The sequence below is a fragment of the Zophobas morio genome, unplaced genomic scaffold (assembly GCF_036711695.1).
Source record: "Zophobas morio isolate AGI-343-1 ecotype UQ-CSIRO unplaced genomic scaffold, CSIRO_AGI_Zmor_V1 ptg000040l, whole genome shotgun sequence".
NCBI classification, from domain to species: Eukaryota; Metazoa; Arthropoda; class Insecta; order Coleoptera; family Tenebrionidae; genus Zophobas; species Zophobas morio.
Window position 1 is genome coordinate 4,787,699 of NW_026972145.1, and position 8,123 is coordinate 4,795,821.

Consider the following 8,123-nt stretch of genomic DNA (forward strand, 5'->3'; position numbering starts at 1 on the left):
AAAGAATCGGCGCGAAATGCGAATTTTTGAAAATTTCTAAAAATTTCGATATTTCGACGGTCGATTCCGGAAAAACGGTTGCAGTTATCAAAGAAACGAGACAGGAAGTGAGTTCTAGGCCTCGAAATCTACAAGAAAATGTATTCAGATAAGTTTCGAAAATGTCAAAATTTGGCCGAAATTTGAAGAAAGGGGGACCATTGGAAAAATTTCAGTTTTAAAAATGTTGTCAAAAAATTCAGGGACGTAGATCTCGACGTGCTGATTCCAAAAATATAGGGTGTTGATTGTCACGGAGCAACACTTTCGAAAGAATCGGCGCGAAATGCGAATTTTTGAGAATTTTTGAAAATTTCGATATTTCGACGGTCGATTCCGGAAAAACAGTTGCAGTTATCAAAGAAACGAGACCGGAAGTGAGTTCTAGGCCTCGAAATCTACAAGAAAATGTATTCAGTTAAGTTTCGAAAATGTCAAAATTTGGCCGAAATTTGAAGAAGGGGGGACCATTGGAAAAATTTCAGTTTTAAAAAAAGTCGTCTAAAAATTCTGAAAAAATTCAGGGACGTCGATCTCGACGTGCTGATTCCAAAAATATAGGGTGTTGATGGTCACGGACCAACATTTTCGAGAGAATCGGAGCGAAATGCGAATTTTTGAGAATTTTTGAAAATTTCGATATTTAGACGGTCGATTCCGGAAAAACGGTTGCAGTTATCAAAGAAACGAGACCGGAAGTGAGTTCTAGGCCTCGAAATCTACAAGAAAATGTATTCAGTTAAGTTTCGAAAATGTCAAAATTTGGCCGAAATTTGAAGAAGGGGGGACCATTGGAAAAATTTTTACTTTTAAAAAAGTTGTCTACAAATTCTGAAAAAATTCAGGGACGTAGATCTCGACGTGCTGATTCCAAAAATATAGGGTGTTGATGGTCACGGAGCAACATTTTCGAAAGAATCGGGGCGAAATGCGAATTTTTGAGAATTTTTGAAAATTTCGATATTTCGACGGTCGATTCCGGAAAAACGGTTGCAGTTATCAAAGAAACGAGACCGGAAGTGAGTTCTAGGCCTCGAAATCTACAAGAAAATGTATTCAGTTAAGTTTCGAAAATGTCAAAATTTGGCCGAAATTTGAAGAAGGGGGAACCATTGGAAAAATTTCAGTTTTAAAAAAAGTCGTCTAAAAATTCTGAAAAAATTCAGAGACGTAGATCTCGACGTGCTGATTCCAAAAATATAGGGTGTTGATGGTCACGGAGCAACATTTTCGAGAGAATCGGGGCGAAATGCGAATTTTTGAGAATTTTTGAAAATTTCGATATTTAGACGGTCGATTCCGGAAAAACGGTTGCAGTTATCAAAGAAACGAGACCGGAAGTGAGTTCTAGGCCTCGAAATCTACAAGAAAATGTATTCAGTTAAGTTTCGAAAATGTCAAAATTTCACCGAAATTTGAAGAAGGGGGGACCATTGGAAAAATTTCAGTTTTAAAAAAAGTCGTCTAAAAATTCTGAAAAAATTCAGGGACGTAGATCTCGACGTGCTGATTCCAAAAATATAGGGTGTTGATGGTCACGGAGCAACATTTTCGAAAGAATCGGGGCGAAATGCGAATTTTTGCAGATTTCTAAAAATCTAGATATTTCGACGTCCGATTCCGGAAAAACGGTTGCAGTTATCAAAGAAACGAGACCGGAAGTGAGTTCTAGGCCTCGAAATCTACAAGAAAATGTATTCAGTTAAGTTTCGAAAATGTCAAAATTTGGCCGAAATTTGAAGAAGGGGGGACCATTGGAAAAATTTTTACTTTTAAAAAAGTTGTCTAAAAATTCTGAAAAAATTCAGGGACGTAGATCTCGACGTGCTGATTCCAAAAATATAGGGTGTTGATGGTCACGGAGCAACATTTTCGAAAGAATCGGGGCGAAATGCGAATTTTTGAGAATTTTTGAAAATTTCGATATTTCGACGGTCGATTCCGGAAAAACGGTTGCAGTTATCAAAGAAACGAGACCGGAAGTGAGTTCTAGGCCTCGAAATCTACAAGAAAATGTATTCAGTTAAGTTTCGAAAATGTCAAAATTTGGCCGAAATTTGAAGAAGGGGGGACCATTGGAAAAATTTTTACTTTTAAAAAAGTTGTCTACAAATTCTGAAAAAATTCAGGGACGTAGATCTCGACGTGCTGATTCCAAAAATATAGGGTGTTGATGGTCACGGAGCAACATTTTCGAAAGAATCGGGGCGAAAAGCGAATTTTTGAGAATTTTTGAAAATTTCGATATTTCGACGGTCGATTCCGGAAAAACGGTTGCAGTTATCAAAGAAACGAGACCGGAAGTGAGTTCTAGGCCACGAAATCTACAAGAAAATGTATTCAGTTAAGTTTCGAAAATGTCAAAATTTGGCCGAAATTTGAAGAAGGGGGGACCATTGGAAAAATTTCAGTTTTAAAAATGTTGTCCAAAAATTCTGAAAAAATTCAGGGACGTAGATCTCGACATGCTGATTCCAAAAATATAGGGTGTTGATGGTCACGGAGCAACATTTTCGAAAGAATCGGCGCGAAATGCGAATTTTTGAGAATTTCTAAAAATTTCGATATTTCGACGGTCGATTCCGGAAAAACGGTTGCAGTTATCAAAGAAACGAGAGCGGAAGTGAATTCTAGGCCTCGAAATCTACAAGAAAATGTATTCAGTTAAGTTTCGAAAATGTCAAAATTTGGCCGAAATTTGAAGAAGGGGGGACCATTGGAAAAATTTCAGTTTTAAAAATGTTGTCCAAAAATCTGAAAAAATTCAGAGACGTAGATCTCGACGTGCTGATTCCAAAAATATAAGGTGTTGATGGTCACGGAGCAACATTTTCGAAAGAATCGGCGCGAAATGCGAATTTTTGAGAATTTTTAAAAATTTCGATATTTCTACGGTCGATTCCGGAAAAACGGTTGCAGTTATCAAAGAAACGAGACCGGAAGTGAGTTCTAGGCCTCGAAATCTACAAGAAAATGTATTCAGTTAAGTTTCGAAAATGTCAAAATTTGGCCGAAATTTGAAGAAGGGGGGACCATTGGAAAAAATTCACTTTTCAAAACGTCGCCTAAAAATTCTGAAAAAATTCAGGGACGTAGATCTCGACGTGCTGATTCCAAAAATATAGGGTGTTGATGGTCACGGAGCAACATTTTCGAAAGAATCGGCGCGAAATGTGAATTTTTGAGAATTTCTAAAAATTTCGATATTTCGACGGTCGATTCCGGAAAAACGGTTGCAGTTATCAAAGAAACGAGACCGGAAGTGAGTTCTAGGCCTCGAAATCTACAAGAAAATGTATTCAGTTAAGTTTCGAAAATGTCAAAATTTGGCCGAAATTTGAAGAAGGGGGAACCATTGGAAAAATTTCAGTTTTAAAAATGTTGTCCAAAAATTCTGAAAAAATTCAGGGACGTAGATCTCGACGTGCTGATTCCAAAAATATAGGGTGTTGATGGTCACGGAACAACATTTTCGAAAGAATCGGCTCGAAATGCGAATTTTTGAGAATTTCTAAAAATTTCGATATTTCGACGGTCGATTCCGGCAAAACGGTTGCAGTTATCAAAGAAACGAGACCGGAAGTGAGTTCTAGGCCTCGAAATCTACAAGAAAATGTATTCAGTTAAGTTTCGAAAATGTCAAAATTTGGCCGAAATTTGAAGAAGGGGGGACCATTGGAAAAATTTCAGTTTTAAAAAAAGTCGTCTTAAAATTCTGAAAAAATTCAGGGAGGTAGATCTCGACGTGCTGATTCCAAAAATATAGGGTGTTGATGGTCACGGAGCAACATTTTCTAAAGAATCGGCGCGAAATGCGAATTTTTGAGAATTTCTAAAAATTTCGATAATTCGACGGTCGATTCCGGAAAAACGGTTGCAGTTATCAAAGAAACGAGACCGGAAGTGAGTTCTAGGTTTCGAAATCTACAAGAAAATTTATTCAGTTAAGTTTCGAAAATGTCAAAATTTGGCTGAAATTTGAAGAAGGGGGGACCATTGGAAAAATTTCAGTTTTAAAAATGTTGTCTAAAAATTCTGAAAAAAATCAGGGACGTAGATCTCGACGTGCTGATTCCAAAAATATAGGGTGTTGATGGTCACGGAGCAACATTTTCGAAAGAATCGCTGCGAAATGCGAATTTTTGAGAATTTCTAAAAATTTCGATATTTCGACGGTCGATTCCGGAAAAACGGTTGCAGTTATCAAAGAAACGAGACCGGAAGTGAGTTCTAGGCCTCGAAATCTACAAGAAAATGTATTCAGTTAAGTTTCGAAAATGTCAAAATTTGGCCGAAATTTGAAGAAGGGGGGACCATTGGAAAAATTTCAGTTTTAAAAGTGTCGTCTGAAAAATCTGAAAAAATTCAGGGACGTAGATCTCGACGTGCTGATTCCAAAAATATAGGGTGTTGATGGTCACGGAGCAACATTTTCGAAAGAATCGCTGCGAAATGCGAATTTTTGAGAATTTCTAAAAATTTCGATAATTCGACGGTCGATTCCGGAAAAACGGTTGCAGTTATCAAAGAAACGAGACCGGAAGTGAGTTCTAGGTTTCGAAATCTACAAGAAAATTTATTCAGTTAAGTTTCGAAAATGTCAAAATTTGGCCGAAATTTGAAGAAGGGGGGACCATTGGAAAAATTTCAGTTTTAAAAATGTTGTCTAAAAATTCTGACAAAATTCAGGGACGTAGATCTCGACGTGCTGATTCCAAAAATATAGGGTGTTGATGGTCACGGACCAACATTTTCGAGAGAATCGGGGCGAAATGCGAATTTTTGAGAATTTTTGAAAATTTCGATATTTAGACGGTCGATTCCGGAAAAACGGTTGCAGTTATCAAAGAAACGAGACCGGAAGTGAGTTCTAGGCCTCGAAATCTACAAGAAAATGTATTCAGTTAAGTTTCGAAAATGTCAAAATTTGGCCGAAATTTGAAGAAGGGGGGACCATTGGAAAAATTTTTACTTTTAAAAAAGTTGTCTACAAATTCTGAAAAAATTCAGGGACGTAGATCTCGACGTGCTGATTCCAAAAATATAGGGTGTTGATGGTCACGGAGCAACATTTTCGAAAGAATCGGGGCGAAATGCGAATTTTTGAGAATTTTTGAAAATTTCGATATTTCGACGGTCGATTCCGGAAAAACGGTTGCAGTTATCAAAGAAACGAGACCGGAAGTGAGTTCTAGGCCTCGAAATCTACAAGAAAATGTATTCAGTTAAGTTTCGAAAATGTCAAAATTTGGCCGAAATTTGAAGAAGGGGGGACCATTGGAAAAATTTCAGTTTTAAAAAAAGTCGTCTAAAAATTCTGAAAAAATTCAGGGACGTAGATCTCGACGTGCTGATTCCAAAAATATAGGGTGTTGATGGTCACGGAGCAACATTTTCGAAAGAATCGGCGCGAAATGCGAATTTTTGAGAATTTTTGAAAATTTCGATATTTCGACGGTCGATTCCGGAAAAACAGTTGCAGTTATCAAAGAAACGAGACCGGAAGTGAGTTCTAGGCCTCGAAATCTACAAGAAAATGTATTCAGTTAAGTTTCGAAAATGTCAAAATTTGGCCGAAATTTGAAGAAGGGGGGACCATTGGAAAAATTTCAGTTTTAAAAAAAGTCGTCTAAAAATTCTCAAAAAATTCACGGACGTAGATCTCGACGTGCTGATTCCAAAAATATAGGGTGTTGATGGTCACGGAGCAACATTTTCGAGAGAATCGGGGCGAAATGCGAATTTTTGAGAATTTTTGAAAATTTCGATATTTAGACGGTCGATTCCGGAAAAACGGTTGCAGTTATCAAAGAAACGAGAACGGAAGTGAGTTCTAGGCCACGAAATCTACAAGAAAATGTATTCAGTTAAGTTTCGAAAATGTCAAAATTTGGCCGAAATTTGAAGAAGGGGGGACCATTGGAAAAATTTCAGTTTTAAAAAAAGTCGTCTAAAAATTCTGAAAGAATTCAGGGACGTAGATCTCGACGTGCTGATTCCAAAAATATAGGGTGTTGATGGTCACGGAGCAACATTTTCGAGAGAATCGGGACGAAATGCGAATTTTTGAGAATTTTTGAAAATTTCGATATTCAGACGGTCGATTCCGGAAAAACGGTTGCAGTTATCAAAGAAACGAGACCGGAAGTGAGTTCTAGGCCTCGAAATCTACAAGAAAATGTATTCAGTTAAGTTTCGAAAATGTCAAAATTTGGCCGAAATTTGAAGAAGGGGGGACCATTGGAAAAATTTCAGTTTTAAAAGTGTCGTCTGAAAAATCTGAAAAAATTCAGGGACGTAGATCTCGACGTGCTGATTCCAAAAATATAGGGTGTTGATGGTCACGGAGCAACATTTTCGAAAGAATCGCTGCGAAATGCGAATTTTTGAGAATTTCTAAAAATTTCGATAATTCGACGGTCGATTCCGGAAAAACGGTTGCAGTTATCAAAGAAACGAGACCGGAAGTGAGTTCTAGGTTTCGAAATCTACAAGAAAATTTATTCAGTTAAGTTTCGAAAATGTCAAAATTTGGCCGAAATTTGAAGAAGGGGGGACCATTGGAAAAATTTCAGTTTTAAAAATGTTGTCTAAAAATTCTGACAAAATTCAGGGACGTAGATCTCGACGTGCTGATTCCAAAAATATAGGGTGTTGATGGTCACGGACCAACATTTTCGAGAGAATCGGGGCGAAATGCGAATTTTTGAGAATTTTTGAAAATTTCGATATTTAGACGGTCGATTCCGGAAAAACGGTTGCAGTTATCAAAGAAACGAGACCGGAAGTGAGTTCTAGGCCTCGAAATCTACAAGAAAATGTATTCAGTTAAGTTTCGAAAATGTCAAAATTTGGCCGAAATTTGAAGAAGGGGGGACCATTGGAAAAATTTTTACTTTTAAAAAAGTTGTCTACAAATTCTGAAAAAATTCAGGGACGTAGATCTCGACGTGCTGATTCCAAAAATATAGGGTGTTGATGGTCACGGAGCAACATTTTCGAAAGAATCGGGGCGAAATGCGAATTTTTGAGAATTTTTGAAAATTTCGATATTTCGACGGTCGATTCCGGAAAAACGGTTGCAGTTATCAAAGAAACGAGACCGGAAGTGAGTTCTAGGCCTCGAAATCTACAAGAAAATGTATTCAGTTAAGTTTCGAAAATGTCAAAATTTGGCCGAAATTTGAAGAAGGGGGGACCATTGGAAAAATTTCAGTTTTAAAAAAAGTCGTCTAAAAATTCTGAAAAAATTCAGGGACGTAGATCTCGACGTGCTGATTCCAAAAATATAGGGTGTTGATGGTCACGGAGCAACATTTTCGAAAGAATCGGCGCGAAATGCGAATTTTTGAGAATTTTTGAAAATTTCGATATTTCGACGGTCGATTCCGGAAAAACAGTTGCAGTTATCAAAGAAACGAGACCGGAAGTGAGTTCTAGGCCTCGAAATCTACAAGAAAATGTATTCAGTTAAGTTTCGAAAATGTCAAAATTTGGCCGAAATTTGAAGAAGGGGGGACCATTGGAAAAATTTCAGTTTTAAAAAAAGTCGTCTAAAAATTCTCAAAAAATTCACGGACGTAGATCTCGACGTGCTGATTCCAAAAATATAGGGTGTTGATGGTCACGGAGCAACATTTTCGAGAGAATCGGGGCGAAATGCGAATTTTTGAGAATTTTTGAAAATTTCGATATTTAGACGGTCGATTCCGGAAAAACGGTTGCAGTTATCAAAGAAACGAGAACGGAAGTGAGTTCTAGGCCACGAAATCTACAAGAAAATGTATTCAGTTAAGTTTCGAAAATGTCAAAATTTGGCCGAAATTTGAAGAAGGGGGGACCATTGGAAAAATTTCAGTTTTAAAAGTGTCGTCTGAAAAATCTGAAAAAATTCAGGGACGTAGATCTCGACGTGCTGATTCCAAAAATATAGGGTGTTGATGGTCACGGAGCAACATTTTCGAAAGAATCGCTGCGAAATGCGAATTTTTGAGAATTTCTAAAAATTTCGATAATTCGACGGTCGATTCCGGAAAAACGGTTGCAGTTATCAAAGAAACGAGACCGGAAGTGAGTTCTAGGTT